This window comes from Lithobates pipiens, unplaced genomic scaffold, assembly GCF_037356315.1.
Source record: "Lithobates pipiens isolate NorthernLeopardFrog02 unplaced genomic scaffold, aLitPip1_a1.2 Scaffold_27, whole genome shotgun sequence".
NCBI classification, from domain to species: Eukaryota; Metazoa; Chordata; class Amphibia; order Anura; family Ranidae; genus Lithobates; species Lithobates pipiens.
In genome coordinates, this window is record NW_027507788.1 from 23,057,558 (window position 1) to 23,067,271 (window position 9,714).

The 9,714-nt window shown below is 46.5% G+C and overlaps 1 protein-coding gene across 1 annotated transcript in view; it reads right to left on the reverse strand.

The window, feature by feature from the left end:
* The window catches only part of MEGF8 (multiple EGF like domains 8), a 136,747-nt gene extending 127,298 nt beyond the window's left edge, over positions 1-9,449 (reverse strand). Inside the window, exon 1 of the mRNA XM_077456617.1 lies at positions 9,355-9,449. The gene's annotated coding sequence lies outside the window, so the exon portion shown is untranslated. The remainder of the gene's footprint in view (positions 1-9,354) is intronic.
* Positions 9,450-9,714: the final 265 nt, after the last annotated feature.

The following is a 9,714-nucleotide window of genomic DNA, read 5'->3' on the forward strand; positions in this document are numbered from 1 at the left end:
GTCACCGCTGTCCCCTGTAGTCCGGCGCATCCATCTTTTCGGTGGGGTCTCGCAGCTCCGCCGCTGTCATTCGGCGGAGCCGCAATGACGTCACTCTCGCGCATGCGCACGGGAGCCGACACGTGCGGCAGCTCCGTTGTTGGAAATGCCGCGCTCAGTGCGCCTGCGCGCCGCTGTCTACGGCGCATGCCCTGTAGACAGCGGTGCCTGTCTTCGGGCAAATATCTCCTAAACCGTATAGGTTTAGGAGATATTTCTTGGACCTACAGGTAAGCCTTAATCTAGGCTTACCTGTAGGTCGAAGTGGTTTGTAAGGGTTTACAACCACTTTAAACATTAGCAACTGGTTCTTGCAACATTGTATCAAGCACTGCAGGAATGAATAACATATTTTGAGAAACAACAGAATCATTACCATATATATATGTGTATAAAGTACACTGACATCTAGTGAGAGTTCTCAGTATTGCAGCCAATAATCCAATTATCCCATCATCACAATATGCAGTTTAGTATGTCCCTGCATAAAGCCTTAATCTAAGACCCCCTTCATTAGCATGGTAGCGGGGTTTGTCCCTGTAACAAACTATTGCTGAGGAGGTCATAACAACACACAAGATGTCTGAAGATTCAAGATGATCATTACCTGATCGGATGAGGATATGTGGAGTGGACACCACCAGCAAAAAACCTCTGGGTGATACAGCAACCAGACAAGTCATAGGATCCTGTGTAATCATTCCCCCTGGAGATTTGCTGCCAGCAGAGTGTGTGTGTGTGTGTGTGTGTGTGTGTGTGTGTGTGTGTTCCCCTCCCTTCTTCCCATAGTATAAACATGAAGCCCGGAGCAATTTGAATGAATATATTAAGGCCTAAGGTCTCATTCACATCAAATGCAACCATGAAGTCTGCTGCATTCTGCAATGCAGATAAACTGCATCAATATATTATCAATACAGACTGTTCTCACTGCAAGGATGCTTTGCAGAGCGTTTATGAAAGCGGTTATGAGCCACATGGAAAAAAGGTGTTATTATGGTCAGATGAGCCTAAAATTTAATTATTTGGCCTCAACGCCAAACAATATGTCTGGAGGAAATCCATCCAAGTAACACCATTCCTACAATAAAGCATGGAGGTGGTAATATCCTGTTATGGGGGTGTTTCTCTGGAGCGGGGAAGGAGCACTTGTCAGGATAGAAGGAAAAATGGGTGGGGCAAAATACCATCACATTCTTGGGGAAAATCTGCTGCCCTCTGCCAGAGAGTTGTCAATGGGAAGAAGGTTTACCTTCCAACATGACAATGACATAAAGAGCACATCAACAATGACCACACAGTGGTTGAAGGAGAAAAAGGTGAATGTCCTTGAATGGTCTAGTCAGAGCCAAGACTAAGGCAGATGGATCGAATTCCGAAAGAATTTTCTTTTGAAAATCTTATCTAAGAATTTTTGCTTGCATTTCGCACCATTGGTGGGCTGCAGCAACAGACGATTTTTCATGCGGCAATCAGATTTGAGAAAATGAACATGTTGGAAATTTTTTGAAAAACTAAAAATTTTCTAATCATTGATGGGAGAATCGTGTGAGAAATTAAAAAAGAAACACGCATGTGCAAGAAAAGAAAATTCCTGGAAAGAAAAAAAGATTCCCGGCCACGAAATAAAAAATTTCTATAGCAACATGATGTGAAATTGAAGGCTTGGTTGGCCGAATTTCGGAATCAATGGTGGCACCATCGGATCACAAAACGCACTAAATTTCTGATTTTCAAAAGAAAATTTGTTGGGGAATTTGACCATGTATGTGGCCAGCAGTACACTAGGTTCACACGGATGTGATGCGGGGAACCAGTGCGATTCCAGCGCAGGTTCCCACACCGCTCCTCTCCCACAGCTTCTGCGAACCTCTGCAGGTGTCAATACAAAGTTAATGACACCCCCGGATCGGTTCATCGATCACAGTGCATACTGTGAACTCGCAATCAGATCGCATAGTTGAGAACACCGATGCAATCCGATTTTAGTGCGGAGAAAAACGAGTCCCTGCACTTTTTTCTGTGTCAATCTAATGCGAGTTCAGCCATACAAACTGTATGGCTGAACTCGCATCTCACAGACATTGCATGTGATTCGCACCCGCAACTGCGGTGCCAATCACATGCGATGTCTGTGATCACACTGATGTGAACCTGGGCTTAAAGAGGAAGTAAACCCTGATGGGTTTTACTATCTTTTTTGTTCCCTGCAAAGTAAAAGCATAATGTGCTAGTATGCATCGCATACTAGCACATTATGTGACACTTACCTGCAACGAAGCCCGCGCTGTCTCCGCTGCAGGCCTCATCAATGTTCGCCCCTCTTCCTTCCAGAGCCACGTGACTGGCTGGAGTCAAGAGTCACATGTGCGCCGAAGCCGGCACTCGCTAGTGAACATTTCATTACATCATTGGGCGCTACAAGGTAAATATCTCCTGAACGGCGCACGTTTAGGAGGTATTTCCTGTACCTATACATAAGCCTGTAATAAGGCTTACTTATAGGTACAACCAGGAAATAGAGGTTTACAACCTCTTTAACCACTTGCAGACCGGACCAATTTGCTGGTCAAAGACCAGACCCATTTTTGCGATTCGGCACTGCGTCACTTTAACTGACAATTGCGCGGTCATGCGACGTGGCTCCCAAACAAAATTGACGTCCTTTTTTTCCCACAAATAGAGCTTTCTTTTGGTGGTATTTGATCACCCCTGCGGTTTTTATTTTTTGCGCTATAACCAAAAATAGAGCGACAATTTTGAAAAAAACGCATTATTTTTTACTTTTTGTTATAATAAATATCCCCCAAAAATATATAAAAAAAACATTTTTTTCCCTCAGTTTAGGCCGATACGTATTCTTCTACATATTTTTGGTAAAAAAAATCGCAATAAGCGATTATTGATTGGTTTGCGCAAAAGTTATAGCGTTTACAAAATAGGGATAGTTTTATAGCATTTTTATTAATAATTTTTTATTATTATTTTTACTAGTAATGGCGGCGATCAGCGATTTTTATTGTGACTGCGACATTATGGGGGACCCATCGGACATTTTTGACACATTTTTGGGACCATTGTCATTTATACAGTAATCACTGCTATATAAATGCAGTGATTCCTGTGTAAATGACACTGGCAGTGAAGGGGTTAACCAGTGGGTGGCAGTGTAGGGGTTAAGTGTTCCTAGGGGTGTGTTACTAACTGTGGGGGGGTTGGGCTTTCATTTAGTGAACACTGATCTCTGCTCCAATCACATGGAGCAGAGATCAGCGTCACTAGTTGCTAGGCAGAATGGAAAAATGTTGTTTACACAGCATTTCCTCCATTCGGCCGCTCCGTGAGACGATCGCGGGGATGCCCGCGGCGATCGAGTCCGCGGGTCCCGCGACCGGACTCACGCCCTCCTATGGTATAGAGACGAGTGGGGGCCATCTTAGCCTCACTTGTCTCTATGCCCAGCAGATGAAAGGACCCGATCGCCTCCGCCGCTACCGACGGCTCCGGTAAGCGGCGGAAGGTGCGGGAGGGCGGCGGAAGGGGGGGTGGCACCACTCCCGCCGCCGATAGCGGTGATCTCGCTGCGAATCCGCCACGGAGACCACCGTTATCGTACATACAGCCGACCGCCGACTGAAGAGATGGATATCTCGGTTGTGGCAGCAGCTCTTCAAAAATAGGACGTACATCGTTGTGCGGCGGTTGGCAAGTGGTTAAACCCCATTGAAAATCTGTGGAATGACTTGAAGACTGCAGTTCATAAACAGTCACCACTTTTTTCTGAACCAACGCAGCCACCAATCTAAAGTCTGATGGGGGTCTTAAAGGAATTGTCCACCTTTTGTTTTAAAAAAATAAATAAAAATGTAGCCATGTTGCAAAAAGAATAAAATGTATTACGTTGCATTTGAATGTGCAGAGCATTGTTCGGTGGATGAGGGGTGCAATGCTCAGGCTCCTGAAGATTATTCTTCCAGCCACCAGCCCAATCTGGATCCATCACTGCTCGCTCGCTCTCCCCCCCCCCCCCCCACAAGACTCTATTGGCTCCCGCTGCTGTCAATCAAATCCTGTGAGGAGGGGGCAGGGCCTTCCGGTGTTTGTGTGTCTAAGGGGCTTGCTGTGGGGTCACATGGAGGGGAGGAAGAGCTGAGAGCCCCAGCAAGGGACCCCAGAAGAGGAGATCTGGGGCTGCTCTGTACAAACTCATTACGCGGAGCAGGTGCAGTGCCTTGAAAAAGTATTCATACCCCTTGACATTTTCCACATTTTGTCATGTTACAACCAAAAATGTAAATGTATTTTATTGGGATTTGATGTGATAGACCAACACAAAGTGGCACAGAATTGTGAAGTGGAAGGAAAATGATAAATGATTTTCCACATTTTGGACAAATAAATATGTGAAAAGTGTGGGGGGTACAATTGTATAGCGCCCCCCCCCGGGTCAATACTTTGTAGAACCACCTTTCACTGCAATTACAGCTTTTTGGGGATGTCTCTACCAGCTTTGTACATCTAGAGAGGGACATTTTTGTTTGCAAAATAGCTCAAGCTCTGTCAGATTGGGTGGAGAGCGTCTGTGAACAGCAATTTTCCAGTCTTGCCACAGATTCTCAATTGGATTTAGGTCTGGACTTTGACTGGGCCATTCTAACACATGAATATGCTTTGATCTGAACCATTCCATTGTAGGTCTGGCTGTGTGTTTTGGGTCGTTGTCCTGCTGGAAGGTGAACCTCCACCCCAGTCTCAAGTCTTTTACAAGTTTTCTTCTAATGCCGCGTACACACCACCGGACTTTCCATTGGAACGAACTCTGACCGACTTTCCGCTGAAACTGACTTACCTACACACGATCACACCAAAGTCTGATCATTTAGGCTGGGTTCACACTGGAGCGATGCGGGAACGCCGCGAATCCGCGGTGGGTTCCCGCATCGCATGCCTCCCGCCGGCAGTTCACACTGCCCTATGCGAACTGCTGGGAGTGTCAGTGAAATGTTAATGACACCCCCAGATCAGTTCGCATATCGCAGTGCGATCTGCAAACTCGGACAGGAATCGGATCGCATGGTGTGAACACCCATGCGATCCGATTCTGCTGCAGACCAAAAAAAAGGGTCCCGTGCGAGTTTGTGGCGGGTGCGATGCGAATTCAGCCATACTATCTGTATGGCTGAACTCGCATCGCACAGAGATCGCATGTGATTTGCACTGCAGTGCGGTGCGAATCACATCCGGGTCTCCCCCCCGCAGCGGTGTGAACCCAGCCTAAACGTGATGACGTACGACAGGACTACAAAAAGGAAGTTCAACAGCTGCCCTTGTGTCATTGTTGGTCCGTCGGACCTGCATACAGACGAACGGTTTTCTCGATAGGAACTGGTTTCCGGCGGAAAGTTTTGAAACATGTTCTATTTCTAAAGTCCATCAAATTTTTTTAACAGAAAAGGTCCGATGGAGCCCACACACGATCGAATTGTCCGACCGATTCGTTCCGTCAGAACTTTGCTGTCGAAAAGTCCGCTCGTGCGTAGCCCGGCGTAGGATTGCCCTGTATTTGGCTCCATCCATCTTCCCATCATCTCTGACCAGCTTCCCTGTCCCTGCTGAAGAAAAGCGTCCCCACAACATGATGCTGCCACCACCATGTTTCACAGTGGGGGATGGTGTGTTCAGGGAGATGTGCAGTGTTAGTTTTCCGTCACACATAGCGTTTGGCTTTTAGACCAAAAAGTTCAATTTTGGTCTCATCTGAGCAGAGCACCTTCTTCCACATGTTTGCTGTGTCCCCCACATGGCTTCTCACAACCTGCAAACAGGACTTCTCTTGTCTTTCTTCTTGTCACTCTTCCATAAGGTCAGATTTGTGGAGAGACGACTAATAGTTGTCCTGTGGACAGATTCTCCCACCTGAGCTGTGGATCTCTGCAGCTCCTCCAGAGTTACCATGGGCCTCTTGGCTGCTTCTCTGATGAATGCTCTACTTGCCCGGCCCGGTCAGTTTAGGTGGACGGTCATGTCTTGGTAGGATCGCAGTTGTGCCATACTCTTTCCATTTTCAGATGATGGGTTGAACAGAGCTCCGTGAGATGTTGGAATATTTTTTTTTTTTTATAACCTAACCCTGCTTTAAACTTCTCCACAACTTTATCCCTGAGCTGTCTGGTGTGTTCCTTGGCCTTCATGATGCTGTTTGTAAACTAAGATTCCCTAACAAACCTCTCAGGGCTTCACAGAACAGCTCTATTTGTACTGAGATTAAATGGCACACAGGTGGACTCTATATAATAATTAGGTGACTTCTGAAGGCAATTGCTTCCACTAGATTTTAGTTAGGGGTATCAGAGTGAAGGGGGCTGAATACAAATGCATGCCACACTTTTCACATATTTATTTGTAAACAATTTTGGAAAACCATTTATCATCATTTTCCTTCCACTTCACAATTATGTGTCACTTTGTGTTGTTCTATCACATAAAATCTAGAGGTCGACCGATATATCGGCCGATATTTGCCGTTTTTTAAATAATCGGCATCGGCCGATTATGTTAATAAAAAGCCGATTCTACAGCGGGACTTTGAAATGAGTTCTGTAAGAAGTCAGTGTGAGTTGTCTGAGTCATCATAGCAACACTTTCCTCCTCTCTGGGCTGCCAAGAAAAGAACAGAATGATACAATGTTTACACTTGAATGAATGAAGTCATCTCAGTGTGTAGAAGTTCTCAGTTTAACCATTTAAAGACTAAATCTTTTCTGACACTTGTTGCTTACAAGTAAAAATCCTGTATTTTCTGCCAGAAAATCACTTAGACCCCCCAAAAAATATATATATTTTTTTAGCAGAGATCCTAGGGAATAAAATAGCGGCTGTTGCAATATTTTATGTCACACGGCATTTGCACAGAGGTCTTTCAAATGCATTTTTTTGGGAAAAAAATACACCATTTAAAAAATAAAATAAAAACAGTAAAGTTAGCCCATTTTTTTTTTTTTTTTTTTTTGTCCAAAAGTTTTGACTACCTGTTTTTATTTAATATATAGGTTTTTTGTTTTTTTTAATCTAGATCATACATACAAGTAAACTGATTGGAGGTTTGTTTTGTTTAATAAATGTTTAAAGCGGGAGTCCGCCGGGACTCCGCGTTTTTTTTTTTTTTTTTTTTTTTTTTAAAGCCAGCAGCTACAAATACTGCAGCTGCTGACTTTTAAAATAATGACACTTACCTGTCCAGCGCGCCCGCGATGTCGGCACCCGAAGCCGATCTCTAGATCGACACTCGAGTGCTGCCGCCGCCGCCATCTTGGGTATGGGAATCAGGAAGTGGAGCCTTTCGGCTTCATTTCCCGGTTCCCTACTGCGCATGCGTGAGCCGCACTGCGCAATGAGGACGGTCCCCGCTGCCTCTGGGACCTGTGTGTTTCCCAGCAGGCAGCGGGGCACTTGCGGAAAGGGGCGTAATGTACGCCCCTTTCCGCAGAGAGCTAGCCCGGAAGTGGGTGCAGTTACCTGGATTATCCAGGTAACTGCACCCCCTCCCCCCTGAAAGGTGCCAATTGTGGCGCCGGAGGGGGGGAGGGTTCCGATGAGCGGAAGGTCCACTTTAGGGTGGACCTCCGCTTTAAGTGTAAGAAATTTTCTGTATCACTTATGAAGGCTGCTTTCACACTGGAGTGGGCAGACGTTGATGGTAAAACGCAAGTTTTAGCGGCTCTTTACCATCATTTTAGCGGTGCTATTTGGCTGCTAGTGGGGCACATATAACCCAGCTAGCGGCCAAGGAAGAGGTTAAATGCGCCCATGAAGCACCGCTGCCAAATCGCATTGCATGCGCTTTGGCAGTGGTGCCCATTCATATCAATGGGCAGGAGGGGTGGAGGAGCGGTATACACCACTCCAAACGTGCTGCTTGCAGGACTTTTTTTTTTAAGATCCTGCCAGCGCATCGCCTCAGTGTGAAAGCACTCTGTCTTTCACGCAGACTGCAGGGGAGCCATTTTGCAGGCACTTTACAGGCGCTATTTTTAGCCCAAAAGCGCCTTAAAAAACGCCCCAGTGGAAAAGGTGTGTTAGATCAAGGGGGATTAAAAATAAATAAATAAAATAAAATCGGCCTAACATATCGGCCCAAAAAAATCGGCATCATATATCGGCTATCGGCCTCCATGATTTCTAAATATCGGCATCGGCATCGGCCAGAGAAAAACCCATATCGGTCGACCTCTAATAAAATCCCAATAAAATACATTTACAATTTTGGTTGGAACATGACAAAGGACCCTTTCAGCCGGGTGGGTCAGTTTTTCAGGCGGATGTGATTGGACGCTCCGGTCTCCCCATGGAGCGGTGGATGTCGGTGGACACAGGTCGGCCGACGCCCAAAACGTTGGAAAATTTCAAGGGGTGTGAATACTTTTTCATGGCGCTGTATCAATCCATAACGGAGAAGGAGAGACGCTTGCCTTGGTACAAGCCAGGAAGGTAATCCATTGAAGCACAGTTATGTCACCAAAAAGTTTCAACGCATTTCACTCCATGGGTGGGGCTTAGCCATAGAACCCTATGAGACGAAACGCGTTTGGATGTGGAGCTTTTTGGTGATGTAGCTCTGCTTCAATGGATTTACCCTCCACGGTGGGGGGGGGGGGCCTCACTTCTCTGTTATGGATTGATATGTGAAGATGCATGCTGAATGGAGGAGAGACCCGAGCTTGATGGTCTGCCGCTGCTCCCTCACTATCCAATCACAGGCCGGGGTTTGGAAGGTGACCACTCTGCAAAGCAGAGATAAAAGCTGCACTTTTGTGCACAGAAGATAGTTTTCCATCTAAACCCCTTCTTTGTTATGGATTATGTGACGTGTAACGGACCTCAGGGGTCCTGCACCCGACATCGGAAGCATGAAAGGATGCTGAGCCTGGAGCAGCCCTCAGGACAACATGGCCTTTGCTGAACATCTGCATGCAGGACACCCCATTAGTACTACATCACCCTCTCCCAGTCTGAGTGCTGCTGCACCACACCAAAAAAATCCCAAGTTGGCAGAGCTGTGTAAACCCCAGGCCTGGATGGGCAGAAACAATAAATATCTCCATTATATACAATTCATTGGTGAATGAAGCTGTGTGCCTGGCTCTAGGCTCTCCATACACAACCTGGAGGGTCTGCTGGGACTTCCAGTGCCACACCACCTAACAATGGGGAGCCTCCCGGTGCATGCTGGGAACGGTGCTGCCATTGGACGTCCCAGCCTTTCCAGCACCAGTACCAATCCTGTATCCACCCCTCCCCCACCTCCAGCACACTCACCCTCCGCCTGCTCGATCCGCTATATACACCTCTGGACTCCCACATGAACCGGAACCAAAACTCGCCAGCTGCGCACCGCACCGGAAAGAGTCGCTACACCCCGCCCCCTGTACGGAAAATACACGGCCTGAGAACAGAGCGCTAGAGCTTGATAGAGGATGATTGGGATAGGGCGACACCTGTGGAGACTGCGCGAACTGCTATGTCCGTACAACAGTTCTCTTTGCGCCCCCTAGGGGCAGAATAATAGCGTAGGTAACATGACATTGCAATTGCATTGCAACAAAGCTTGGACCAGTTGTGAACTGAGCAGCTGTCTATTTAAAATGTATTTTCATTACAAATAATAATAATAATCGA